We start from the raw sequence: 15,015 nt of genomic DNA, 5'->3' as shown, positions 1-15,015 counted from the left end.
GGAGGTCAGAATTTCCCACTACTGGCCCATGGGGTGGAAATCGCTCCTGCTTTGCTTTCCAGCCCATCCCCAGTTTCCCTTGAAACCCAGCCTGAGAGAACACTCAGAAAATGTAGCTTAATTTTTAATTAGTACCCAGGCGCTGCTGACAGTTGTAGAAACCTCCCAATACACAGGGTAACAGAACACTTGTTTGTGTGTGTTATGTAGTAGGAAAACACACTCCATGCATGTTACTGGGGTGCAGGCTTATCCAGGTTGGGTGACGTTGGCTATTTATCTCCAGAGTCCATGGGGAGGCACTCTGTTTTTCTTCGTTTCCAGCCCTACTTCCAGCTTTCCCTTGTAGCGCGGGTTAGGAAAACACCCAGGGATAACAGACTAAGTGATTCTATCAGAACCCTGGCACTGCTGTCTGTTGGAGGGATTTCCAAACACACAGGATTCCCAAACACGGCTTTGCTTGTTTGAGTATTGTAGCCCCACACCACACACATGGCTGGGGGCACAAGTTTTTCCCTGTTAGGATAAGTCCGCTAATTCCCTCTACTGTCCATCTCAGGGCACTCCCTGCGACTTGGATTTCCAGCCCAACCCCCAGGTTTCCCTTGCAGCCCGGCCTGGGTTAACACAAAGTGAAAAGAAGCTACTGGTGCTATTAGAACCAATGCGCTGCTGACAATTGTGGAAACCTTCGAACACTCAGGATAAGAGAACAAATCTTTCTGTGTGTGATGGAGTACAAAAACACACGCCAGGCATTTTTCTGGGGATCCAGGTTTTCCAAGGTTGGGAGATGTCAGCTAGTTTCCTTCACTGCTCATGGGGATGCATTGACTTCTTCTTCTTTTCAAGCCCAACTCCCAGTTTTCCCTTGTAGCCCGGAATAGTGAAACCCCCAGGGATGAAAAATAAATGTTTCTATCAGTACCCCGGCGTTGCTGTCTGTTTGAGGATCCTCCAAACCCTCAGGATTCTGGAACAAGTCTTTGCATTTTGGGAGTTTTGGAGCCCCAAACCACGCAGAAGGATGGGGTCACAATTTGTCCCTGTTAGTGAGAAGTCCGCTAATTACCTCCACAGTGCGTCTTGGGGCACTCGCTGCTTCTTGGCTTTTCAGCCAATCCCCCAAAATTCACTCGCAGCCCGACCTTTGAAAACACTCAGGGCAAGTAATCTAGTGTTCTATAGGAACCCAAAGTTCTGAAGACAGTTGTAGGAACTTTCCCCACACTCAGGGTAACAGAACAATTGGTTGAGTGTCTGATAGAGTTGGGTAAACTAACTCCACGCATGTTTAAGTTTGTACAGGTGTTCTTATTTTGTGGAAGTTCGTATAATTACCTCCACTGTCCATGTGGAGGCCCTTGCATTTGCTTGGATTTCCAGCCCTACCCCAAGCGTTTCCTCGCAGCCCGGAATGGGAAAAACTCAGGGAAATAAAGCTACAGGTTCTGTTAGTACAAAGTTGCTCCTGAAAATTTTAGAAACCTCCCCACACTAAGGAAAAGAGAACTATTCTTTTTGTGTGAGATGGAGTAGGAAAACTCACTAAAGGCATGTTCCTGGGGTGCAAGTGTTCCCAGGATAGGAGATTTTGGCTAATTACCTCCACTGCCCATGGGAGGCACTCTGATTTTTTTCGTTTTCCAGCCCTACTCCCAGCATTCCCTTGCAGCCCGACAGTGGAAAACACCCAGGGATGACAAACTAAGTAATTCTATCAGAACCCCAGCGCTGCTGTCTGTTGCAGGAACCTCCAAACACACAGGATTCCCAACACGGCTTTGCTTGTCTGAGTTGTGAAGCCCCACACCACACACATGGCTGGGGGCACAAGTTATTCCCTGTTAGGGACAAGTCCGCTAATTCCCTCTACAGTCAATCTCGGGGCACTCCCTGCTACTTGGATTTCCAGCCCAACCCCCAGGTTTCCCTTGCAGCCCGGCCTGGGGTAACACACAGTGAAAAGAATCTACTGGTGCTATTAGATCCCATGCGCTGCTGACAATTGTGGAAACCTTCGAACACTCATGATTACAGAACAAATCTTTCTGTGTGTGATGGAGTAGGAAAACACACGCCAGGCATTTTCTGGGGATCCAGGTTTTCCCAGGTGTGGAGATGTCGGCTAGATTCCTTCACTGCCCATGTGGATGCATTGACTTCTTCTTCGTTTTCAAGCACAAACTCCCAGCCTTCCCTTGTAGCCCGGACTAGTGAAACACCCAGGGATAAAAAATAAATGACTCTATCAGTACCCGGCGTTGCTGTCTGTTGGAGGATCCTCCAAACCCACAGGATTCTGGAAACAATTCTTTGCATGTTGGGAGTTGTGAAGCCCCAATCCACGCAGAAGGATGGGGTCACAGATTTGTCCCTTTTAGGGACAAGTCCGCTAATTACCTCCACAGTGCGTCTTGTGGCACTAGGTGCTTCTTGGGTTTTCAGCCAATCCCCAAATTTTCACTCGCAGCCCGGCCTTTGAAAACACTCAGGGCAAGTAAGCTAGGGTTCTATAAGAACCCAGGTGCTGCAAAACAGTTGTAGGAACCCTCCCCACAGTCAGGATAATAGAACAATTCTTTCAGTGTCTGATAGAGATTGGTAAACTAACTCCACGCATGTTTCAGGTGGTACAGGGGTTCTTAGGTTGTGGAAGTTCATATAATTAACTCCACTGTCCATGGGGAGGCCCCTTGCAGTTGCTTGGATTTCCAGCCCTACCCCCAGGGTTTCCTCGCAGCCCGGCCTGGATAAAACTCAGGGAATAAAAGCTACAGGTTCTGTTAGAACAAATTTGCTCCTGAAAATTTTAGAAACCTCCCCACACTAAGGAAAATAGAACACTTCTTTGTGTGTGTGATGGAGTAGGAAAACTCACTAAAGGCATGTTTCTGGGGTGCAGGTTTTTCCCAAGATGTGAGATTTTGGCTAATTACCTCCAACGACCATGGGGAAGCACTCTGATTTTCTTCGTTTTCCAGCCCTACTCCCAGCTTTCCCTTGCTGCACGGGTTAGGAAAACACACAGGGATGACAAACTAAGTAATTCTATCAGAACCCCGGCGCTGCTGTCTGTTGCAGGAACCTCCACACACACAGGATTCCCAAACCCGACTTTGATTGGGGAGTTGTGAAACCCCACACCACACACATTGCTGGGGGCACTATTATTCCCTGTTATTGAGAAGTCAGTTTATTACCTCCACAGTGCATCTTGGGGCACTCGCTGCCTCTGGCTTTTCAGCCAATTCCCCAGATTTCACTTTCAGCCCGGTCTCCGAAAACAATCAGGGAAGGATAGCTACAAGTTCTATTAGAACCCAGGCGATCTGAATGTTGTAGAAACCTCAACATACTAAGGAAAACTGAATAAACCTTTGTGTGTGTGATGGAGTAGGAAAACAAACTAAAGGCATGTTTCTGGGGTGCAGGTGTTCCCAGGATGGGAGATGTTGGCTAATTACCTCCACTGCCCATGGGGAAGCACTCTCTTCACTTCGATTTTCAACCCTAATCCTAGCATTCCCTTGCAGCCTGACCGTGGATAACACCCAGGGATTAAAAATCTAAGACATTCTGTCAGAACCAGGGCGCTGCTGTCTGCTGAAGGAACCTCCAAGCACTCACGATTTCGGAACACGTCTTTGTTGGGGAGAGTGTTGAAGCCTCACTGAACACTCACTGCTGGGGCACATGATTTTCCCTGTTAGGGAGAAGTCTGCTAATTACAATCCATATTCCATCTAGGGGCACTCGCTGCTACTTGGCTTTCCATACCAACCCCCGCTTTCCCTCACAGCCCGGCCTGGGTAACACTCAGGGATAATATGCTATTGGTTGTATTGGAACACAGTCACTCCCTACCGTTGTAGAAAACATCCCACAACTAGGATAACACAAGAAATCTTTGTGGGTCTCATGGAGATGGGTAAACCAACTCCACGCATGTTTCGTGGGTCACAGGTGTTCCAAGGCTGTGGGACTTCGGAAAATTACCTCAAATTTTCATGGGGAGTAACTTGCTGCTTCTACGAATTTCAGCCCAACCCACAGGTTTCCCTCGCAGCCCGACCTGGAAAGCACTCAGAAGAAATAAGCTAGTGGTTCTAATGGAACACAGGCACTGAAGTCCGTTTTAGGAACCACCGCACATGCAGGATACAGAACATATTTTTGAGTCTGATTGAGATAGTAAAAACTCCACGCATGTTTCAGGGGGTACAGGTTTTCCTAGGTTGTGGGAGGTCAGATACTTCCCACTACTGCCCATGGGGAGGAAATAGATCCTACTTGGCTTTCCAGCCCATTCCCAGTTTCCCTTGCAACCCAGCCTGGGAGAACACTCAGCAAATTTAGCTTAATTTTTAATTAGAACCCAGGCGCTGCTGACAGTTGTAGAAACCTCCCAATACACAGGGTAACAGAACACTTCTTTGTGTGTGTTATGTAGTAGGAAAACCCACTCCATGCATGTTTTTGGGGTGCAGGTTTAACCAGGTTGGGAGACGTTGGCTAATTATCTCCAGAGTCCATAGTGAGGCACTCTGTATTTCTTCATTTTCCAGCCTTACTCCCAGCATTCCCTTGCAGCCCGGGTTAGGAAAAACACACAGGGATGACAGACTAAGTGATTGTATCAGAACCCTGGCGCTGCTGTCCGTTGGAGTGACATCCAAACACACAGGATTCCCAAACACGGCTTTGCTTGTGTGAGTTGTGAAGCCCCACACCACACACAAGCCTGGGGGCACAAGTTTTTCCCTGTTAGGGAGAAGTCCGCTAATTCCCTCTACAGTCCATCTCGGGGCAGTCCCTGCTACTTTGATTTCCAGCCCAACCCCCAGGTTTCCCTCAAAGCCCGGCCTGGGTAAACACTCTTGGATAATATGCCATTGGTTTTATTGGAACCCAGTCGCTACCTACCGTTGTAGGAAACATCCCACACCTAGGATAACAGAAAAAATCTTTGTGGGTCTGATGGAGATTGGTAAACAAACTCAACGCATGTTTCGGGAGGCACAGTTTTTCCAAGGCTGTGTGACGTCGGAAAAATACCTCAAATTTTCATGGGGAGTAACTTGCTGCTTCTACGAATTTCAGCCCAACCCACAGCTTTACCTCGCAGCCAGGCCTGTGAAAACAATCACTGAAAAGAAAATACTGGTGCTATTATATCCCAGGCGCTGTTCACAGTTGTAGAAACCTCCCCAAACTCAGGATAGCGGAACACATCTTTGTGTGTATGATGGTTTAGGAAAACACTCTCCAGGCATGTATCTGCGTGTACAGTTGTTCCCAGGTTTGGGGATGTCGCCTAATTACCTCCACTGCCAATGGGGAGTCACTCTCTAATTCTTCGCTTTCCAGACCAACTCCCAATATCCCTTGCAGCCCGACCTAAGAAAAAACCTCTATATGACAATATTAGTTATTTTATCAGAACCCCGTCGCTGCTGTCGGTTGGAGGTAACCAACACACTCAAAATTCCGGAACACGGCTATGCTTGGTGGAGGTGTGGAGTCCCACACCACACAGATGACTGGGGGCACAGGAATTCCCTGTTTATGAGAAGTCCGCTAATTACCTCTACAGTCAATCTCTAGGCACTTGTTCCTACTTGGTTTTCCAGCCGAACCCCCAGCTTTCCCTCGCAGCCCGCCCTGGAAAACACTCAGAAGAAATAAGCTAGTGGTTCTAATGGAACACAGTCACTGCAGACCGTTGTAGTAATCACAACACACGCAGGATAACAGAACATATTTTTGTGTCAGATTGAGTTGGTAAAACCTCCACGCATGTTTCAGGGGGTACAGGTGTTCCTAATTTGTGGGAGGTCAGATACTTCCCACTACTGCCCATGGGGAGGAAATCGCTCTTCCTTGGCTTTCCAGCCCATCCCCAGTTCCCCTTGCAACCCAGTCTGAGAGAACACTCAGAAAATGTAGCTTAATTTTTAATTAGAACCCAGGCGCTGCTGACAGTTTTAGAAACCTCCCGATACACAGGGTAACAGAACACTTCTTTGTGTGTGTTATGAAGTAGGAAAACCCACTCCATGCATGTTTCTGGGGTGCAGGTTTATCTAGGTTGGGAGACGTTGGTTAATTATCTCCAGATTCCATGGGGAGGCACTCTGATTTTCTTCGTTTCCAGCCCTACTCCCAGCTTTCACCTGCAGCCCGGGTTAGGAAAACACCCAGGGATGACAGACAAAGTGATTCTATCAGAACCCTGGCGCTGCTGTCTGTTGGAGGGACCTCCAAACACACAGGATTCCCAAACACGGCTTTGCTTCGGTGAGTTGTGAAGCCCCCAACACACAAATGGCTGGGGGCACAAGTTTTTTCCCTGTTAGGGAGAAGTTCACTAATTCCCTCTACAGTCAATCTCGGGGCACTCCCTGCTACTTGGATTTCCAGACCAACCCCCAGGTATCCTTTGCAGCCCGGCCTGGGGTAACACACAGTGAAAAGAAGTTACTGGTGCTATTAGAACCCATGTGCTGCTGACAAATGTGGAAACCTTCGAACACTCAGGATAACAGAACACATCTTTCTGTGTGTGATGGAGTAGGAATACACACGCCAGGCATTTTTCTGGGGATCCAGTTTTTCCCAGGTTGGGAGATGTCGGCTAGTTTCCTTCACTGCTCATGCGGAGTCACTGTTTTCTTCTTCGTTTTCAAGCCCAACTCCTAGCTTTCCCTTGTAGCCCGGACTAGTGAAACACCCAGGGATGAAAAATAAATGATTCTATCAGTACCCCGGCGTGGCTGTCTGTTGGAGGATCCTCCAAACCCTCAGGATTCTGGAACAAGTCTTTGCATGTTGGGAGTTGTGGAGCCCAAATCCATGCAGAAGGATGGGGTCACAGATTTGTCCCTGTTAGGGAGAAGTCCGCTAATTACCTCCACAGTGCGTCTTGGGGCACTCGCTGCTTCTTGGATTTTCAGTCAATCCGCCAGAATTCACTCGCAGCCCGGCCTTTGAAAACACTCAGGGAAAGTAAGCTAGGGTCCTATAGGTCCCCAGGTGCTGCAGAGAGTTGTAGGAACCTCCCCACACTCAGGATAAAAGAACAATTCGTTGAGTGTCTGATGGAGATGAGTAAACTAACTCCACGCATATTTCAGGTGGTACAGGCGTTCTTAGGTTGTGGAAGTTCGTATAATTAGCTCCACTGTCCATGGGGAGGCCCTTGCATTTGCTTGGATTTCCAGCCCTTCCCCCAGCGTTTCCTCGCAGCCTGGCCTTGGAAAAACTCAGGGAATAAAATCTACAGATTCTGTTAGAACAAATTTGCTCCTGAATGTTGTAGAAACCTCCCCACACTAAGGAAAAAAGAACACTTCTTTGTGTGTGTGATGGAGTAGGAAAACACACTAAAGGCATGTTTCTGGGGTGCAGGTGTTCCCAGGATGGGAGATTTTGGCTAATTATCTCCACTGCCCATGGGGAAGCACTATGATTTTCTTCGTTTTCCAGGCCTACTCCCAGCTTTCCCTTGCTGCACGTGTTAGGAAAACACCCAGGGATGACAAACTAAGTAATTCTATGAGAACACAGGCGCTGCTGTCTGTTGCAGGAACCTGGACACACACAGGATTCCCAAAAACGGCTTTGAATGGGGAGTTGTCAATCCCCACTACACACACATGGCTGGGGGCACAAGTATTTCCCTGTTATTGAGAAGTCAGATAATTTCCTCCACAGTGCATCTTGAGGCACTCGCTGCTTCTTGGTTTTTCAGCCAATTCCCCAGATTTCACTCTCAGCCTGGTATCGGAAAACACTCAGGGAAGGAAACTACAAGTTCTATTAGAACCCAGGCAATCCTGACAGTTGTAGAAACCTCAACATACTAAGGAATACATGATACTCCTTTGTGTGTGTGATGGAGTAAGGAAACACACTAATGGCATGTTTATGGGGTGCAGGTGCTCCCAGGATGGGAGATGTTGGCTTATTACCTCCACTGCCCATGGGGAAGCACTCTCTACATCTTCGCTTTCCAGAAGAATTCCCAAATATCCCTTGCAGCCCGGCATAAGAAAACACCAAGATATTTCAATTTTAGTGATTCTATCAGAACCCCGTCGCTGCTGTCGGTTGGAGGTACCCATCGCACTCAAAATTCCGGAACACGGCTTTGCTTAGGGGAAGTGTGGACCCCATACCACACAGATGTCTGGGGGCACAGGAATTCCCTGTTTATGAGAAATCCGCTAATTACCTCTACAGTCAATCTCTAGGCACTTGTTGCTACTTGGTTTTCCAGCCGAACCCCCAGCTTTCCCTCGCAGCCCGCCCTGGAAAACACTCAGAAAAATAAGCTAGTGTTTCTAATGGAACACAGGCACTGCAGAACGTTGTAGGAACCACCGCACACGCAGGATAACAGAACATATTTTTGTTTCTGATTGTGTTGGTAAAATCTCCATGCATGTTTCAGGGGGTAAAGGATTTCCTAGAATGTGGGATGTCAGATATTTCCCACTACTGCCCATGGGGTGGAAATCGCTCCTGCTTTGCTTTCCAGCCCATCCCCAGTTTCCCTTGCAACCCAGCCTGAGAGAACACTCAGAAAATGTAGCTTAATTTTTAATTAGAACCCAGGCGCTGCTGACAGTTGTAGAAACCTCCCAATACACAGGGTAACAGAACACTTTTTGTGTGTGTAATGTAGTAGGAAAACACACTCCATGCATGTTTCTGGGGTGCAGGTTTAACCAGGTTGGGAGATGTTGGCTAATTATCTCCAGAGTCCATGGGGAGGCACTCTGTTTTTCTTCGTTTTCCAGCCCTACTTCCAGCTTTCCCTTGCAGCGCGGGTTAGGAAAACACCCAGGGATAACAGACTAATTGATTCTATGAGAACCCTGGCACTGCTGTCTGTTGGAGGGACCTCCAAACACACAGGTTTCCCAAACACGGCTTTGCTTGTGTGCGTTGTGAAGCCCTACACCACACACATGGCTGGGGGCACAAGTTTTTCCCTGTTAGGGAGAAGTCCGCTAATTACCTGAACAGTACATCTCAGGGCACTCCCTGCTACTTGGATTTCCCGCCCAACCCACAGTTTTCACTTGCAGCCCGGCCTGGGTTACAACAAATTGAAAAGAAGCTACTGGTGCTATTAGAACCAATGCGCTGCTGACAATTGTGGAAAACTTCGAACACTCAGGATAACAGATCAAATCTTTCTGTGTGTGATGGAGTAGGAAAACACACGCCAGGCATTTTTCTGGGGATCCAGGTTTTCCAAGGTTGGGAGATGTCAGCTAGTTTCCTTCACTGCTCATGGGGATGCATTGACTTCTTCTGCATTTTCAAGCCCAACTCCCAACTTTCCCTTGTAGCCCAGACTAGTGAAACACCAAGGGATGAAAAATAAATGATTCTATCATTACCACGGCGTTGCTGTCTGTTGGAGGATCCTCCAAACCCTCAGGATTCTGAAACAAGCCTTGCATGTTGGGAGTTGTGGAGCCCAAATCCACGCAGAAGTTTGGGGTCACAGATTTGTCCCTGTTAGGGAGAAGTCCGCTAAATACCTGCACAGTGCGTCTTGGGGCACTCGCTGCTTCTTGGATTTTCAGCCAATCCCCCAGAATTCACTAACAGCCCTGCCTTTGAAAACACTCAGAGCAAGTAAGCTAGGGTTCTATAGGAACCCAGGTTTTGCAGACAGTTGTAGGAACCTCCCCAAACTCATGATAACAGAACAATTATTCGAGTGTCTGACAGAGATTGGTGAACTAACTCCACGCATGTTTCAGGTGGTACAGGGGTTCTTTGGTTGTGGAAGTTCGTATAATTAACTCCACTGTCCCTGGGGAGGCCCTTGCATTTGCTTGGATTTCCAGCCCTACCCCCAGCGTTTCCTCGCAGCCCGGCCTGGGAAAAATTCAGGGAATAAAACTAAAGGTTCTGTTAGAACAAAGTTGCTCCTGAAAGTTGTAGAAACCTCCCCACACTAAGGAAAAGAGAACACTACTTTGCGTGTGTGATGGAGTAGGAAAACACAATAAAGGCTTTTTTCTGGGGTGCAGGTGTTCCCAGGATGGGAGATTTTGGCTAATTACATCCACTGCCCATGGGGGGCACTCTGATTTTCTTCGTTTTCCAACCCAACTCCAAGCATTCCCTTGCTGCACGGGTTAGGAAAACACCCAGGGATGACAAACTAAGTAAATCTATCAAGACCCCGGTGCTGCTGTCTGTTGCAGGAACCTCCAAATACACAGGATTCCCACACATGGCTTTGATTGGGGAGTTGTGAAGCCCCACTCCACACACAAGCCTGGGGGCACAAATATTTCCCTGTTATTGAAAAGTCAGTTAATTACCTCCACAGTGCATCTTGGGGCACTCGCTGCTTCTTGGCTTTTCAACCAATTCCCCAGATTTCACTCTCAGCCTGGTATCGGAAAACACTCAGGGAAGGAAACTACAATTTCTATTAGAACCCAGGAAATCCTGACAGTTGTAGAAACCTCAACATACTAAGGAATACATGATACTCCTTTGTGTGTGTGATGGAGTAAGGAAACACACTAATGGCATGTTTATGGGGTGCAGGTGTTCCCAGGATGGGAGATGTTGGCTTATTACCTCCACTGCCCATGGGGAAGCACTCTCTTCACTTCGATTTCCAGCCCTAATCCTAGCATTCCCTTGCAGCCCGACCGTGGAAAACACACAGGGATTACAAATCTAAGACATTCTGTCAGAACCAGTGTGCTGCTGTCTGTTGGAGGAACCTCCATCTCTCACGATTCCGGAACATGGCTTTGTTGGGGGGAGTGTTGAATCCCCACTGCACACTCACTGCTGGGGTCACATGATTTTCCCTGTTAGGGAGAAGTCTGCTAATTACATCCATAGTCCATCTAGGGGCACTCACTGCTACTTGGATTTCCATAACAATCCCCAGTTTTCCCGTATATCCAGGCCTGGGTAAACACTCAGTGATAATATGCTTTTGGTTGTATTGGAACCCAGTCGCTACTTACCGTTGTAGGAAACATCCAACACCATGGATAACAGAAGAAATCTTTGTGGGTCTGAGGGAGATTGGTAAACATTCTCCACGCATGTTTCGGGGGACACAGGTGTTCCAAGGATGTGGGACGTCGGAAATATTCCTCAAATTTTCATGGGGAGTAACTTGCTGCTTCTACGAATTTCAGCCCAACCCACAGATTTACCTCGCAGCCAGGCCGTGAAAACAATCACGGAAAAGAAAATACTGGTGTTATTATATCCCAGGCGCTGTTCACAGATGTAGAAAACTCCCCAGACTCAGGATAGCGGATCACATATTTGTGTGTATGATGGTTTAGGAAAATACACTCCAGGCATGATTCTGGGGGTAAAGTTGTTCCCAAGTTTGGAGATGTCGCCTAATTACCTCCACTGCCAATGGGGATGCACTCTCTAAATCTTCGCTTTCCAGAACAATTCCCAAATATCCCTTGCAGCCCGGCATAAGAAAACACCAAGATATTTCAATTTTAGTGATTCTATCAGAACCCAGTCGCTGCTGTCAGTTGGAGGTACCCATCGCACTCAAAATTCCGGAACACGGCTTTGCTTAGGGGAAGTGTGGACCCCATACCACACAGATGTCTGGGGGCACAGGAATTCCCTGTTTATGAGAAATCCGCTAATTACCTCTACAGTCAATCTCTAGGCACTTGTTGCTACTTGGCTTTCCAGCCGAACCCCCAGCTTTCCCTCGCAGCCCGCCCTGGAAAACACTCAGAAAAATAAGCTAGTGTTTCTAATGGAACACAGGCACTGCAGAACGTTGTAGGAACCACCGCACACGCAGGATAACAGAACATATTTTTGTGTCTGATTGTGTTGGTAAAATCTCCACGCATGTTTCAGGGGGTAAAGGATTTCCTAGAATGTGGGATGTCAGATATTTCCCACTACTGCCCATGGGGTGGAAATCGCTCCTGCTTTGCTTTCCAGCCCATCCCCAGTTTCCCTTGCAACCCAGCCTGAGAGAACACTCAGAAAATGTAGCTTAATTTTTAATTAGAACCCAGGCGCTGCTGACAGTTGTAGAAACCTCCCAATACACAGGGTAACAGAACACTTTTTGTGTGTGTAATGTAGTAGGAAAACACACTCCATGCATGTTTCTGGGGTGCAGGTTTAACCAGGTTGGGAGATGTTGGCTAATTATCTCCAGAGTCCATGGGGAGGCACTCTGTTTTTCTTCGTTTTCCAGCCCTACTTCCAGCTTTCCCTTGCAGCGCGGGTTAGGAAAACACCCAGGGATAACAGACTAATTGATTCTATCAGAACCCTGGCACTGCTGTCTGTTGGAGGGACCTCCAAACACACAGGTTTCCCAAACACGGCTTTGCTTGTGTGCGTTGTGAAGCCCTACACCACACACATGGCTGGGGGCACAAGTTTTTCCCTGTTAGGGAGAAGTCCGCTAATTACCTGAACAGTACATCTCAGGGAACTCCCTGCTACTTGGATTTCCCGCCCAACCCACAGGTTTCCCTTGCAGCCCGGCCTGGGTTACCACAAAGTGAAAAGAAGCTACTGGTGCTATTAGAACCAATGCGCTGCTGACAATTGTGGAAAACTTCGAACACTCAGGATAACAGATCAAATCTTTCTGTGTGTGATGGAGTAGGAAAACACACGCCAGGCATTTTTCTAGGGATCCAGGTTTTCCAAGGTTGGGAGATGTCAGCAAGTTTCCTTCACTGCTCATGGGGATGCATTGACTTCTTCTGCATTTTCAAGCCCAACTCCCAGCTTTCCCTTGTAGCCCGGACTAGTGAAACACCAAGGGATGAAAAATAAATGATTCTATCATTACCACGGCGTTGCTGTCTGTTGGAGGATCCTCCAAACCCTCAGGATTCTGAAACAAGCCTTGCATGTTGGGAGTTGTGGAGCCCAAATCCACGCAGAAGTTTGGGGACACAGATTTGTCCCTGTTAGGGAGAAGTCCGCTAAATACCTGCACAGTGCGTCTTGGGGCACTCGCTGCTTCTTGGATTTTCAGCCAATCCCCCAGAATTCACTAACAGCCCTGCCTTTGAAAACACTCAGAGCAAGTAAGCTAGGGTTCTATAGGAACCCAGGTTTTGCAGACAGTTGTAGGAACCTCCCCAAACTCATGATAACAGAACAATTATTCGAGTGTCTGACAGAGATGGGTAAACTAACTCCACGCATGTTTCAGGTGGTACAGGGGTCTTAGGTTGTGGAAGTTCGTATAATTAACTCCACAGTCCATGGGGAGGCCCTTGCATTTGCTTGGATTTCCAGCCCTACCCCCAGCGTTTCCTCGCAGCCCGGCCTGGGAAAAATTCAGGGAATAAAACTAAAGGTTCTGTTAGAACAAAGTTGCTCCTGAAAGTTGTAGAAACCTCCCCACACTAAGGAAAAGAGAACACTACTTTGTGTGTGTGATGGAGTAGGAAAACACAATAAAGGCTTTTTTCTGGGGTGCAGGTGTTCCCAGGATGGGAGATTTTGGCTAATTACATCCACTACCCATGGGGAGGCACTCTGATTTTCTTCGTTTTCCAGCCCAACTCCAAGCATTCCCTTGCTGCACGGGTTAGGAAAACACCCAGGGATGACAAACTAAGTAAATCTATCAAGACCCCGGTGCTGCTGTCTGTTGCAGGAACCTCCAAATACACAGGATTCCCACACATGGCTTTGATTGGGGAGTTGTGAAGCCCCACTCCACACACAAGCCTGGGGGCACAAGTATTTCCCTGTTATTGAAAAGTCAGTTAATTACCTCCACAGTGCATCTTGGGGCACTCGCTGCTTCTTGGGTTTCAAACAATTCCCCAGATTTCACTCTCAGCCTGGTATCGGAATACACTCAGGGAAGGAAACTACAATTTCTATTAGAACCCAGGCAATCCTGACAGTTGTAGAAACCTCAACATACTAAGGAATACATGATACTCCTTTGTGTGTGTGATGGAGTAAGGAAACACACTAATGGCATGTTTATGGGGTGCAGGTGTTCCCAGGATGGGAGATGTTGGCTTATTACCTCCACTGCCCATGGGGAAGCACTCTCTTCACTTCGATTTCCAGCCCTAATCCTAGCATTCCCTTGCAGCCCGACCGTGGAAAACACACAGGGATTACAAATCTAAGACATTCTGTCAGAACCAGGGCGCTGCTGTCTGTTGGAGGAACCTCCAATCTCTCACGATTCCGGAACATGGCTTTGTTGGGGGGAGTGTTGAATCCCCACTGCACACTCACTGCTGGGGTCACATGATTTTCCCTGTTAGGGAGAAGTCTGCTAATTACATCCATAGTCCATCTAGGGGCACTCACTGCTACTTGGATTTCCATAACAATCCCCAGGTTTCCCTTATATCCAGGCCTGGGTAAACACTCAGTGATAATATGCTTTTGGTTGTATTGGAACCCAGTCGCTACCTACCGTTGTAGGAAACATCCCACACCTTGGATAACAGAAGAAATCTTTGTGGGTCTGAGGGAGATGGGTAAACATTCTCCACGCATGTTTCGGGGGGCACAGGTGTTCCAAGGATGTGGGACGTCGGAAATATTCCTCAAATTTTCATGGGGAGTAACTTGCTGCTTCTACGAATTTCAGCCCAACCCACAGATTTACCTCGCAGCCAGGCCGTGAAAACAATCATGGAAAAGAAAATACTGGTGTTATTATATCCCAGGCGCTGTTCACAGATGTAGAAAACTCCCCAGACTCAGGATAGCGGATCACATATTTGTGTGTATGATGGTTTAGGAAAATACACTCCAGGCATGATTCTGGGGGTAAAGTTGTTCCCAAGTTTGGAGATGTCGCCTAATTACCTCCACTGCCAATGGGGATGCACTCTCTAAATCTTCGCTTTCCAGAACAATTCCCAAATATCCCTTGCAGCCCGGCATAAGAAAACACCAAGATATTTCAATTTTAGTGATTCTATCAGAACCCAGTCGCTGCTGTCAGTTGGAGGTACCCAT

This window comes from Camelus ferus, chromosome 4 (assembly GCF_009834535.1).
Source record: "Camelus ferus isolate YT-003-E chromosome 4, BCGSAC_Cfer_1.0, whole genome shotgun sequence".
Lineage (NCBI taxonomy): Eukaryota > Metazoa > Chordata > Mammalia > Artiodactyla > Camelidae > Camelus > Camelus ferus.
This window is presented reverse-complemented; position numbering follows the sequence as displayed.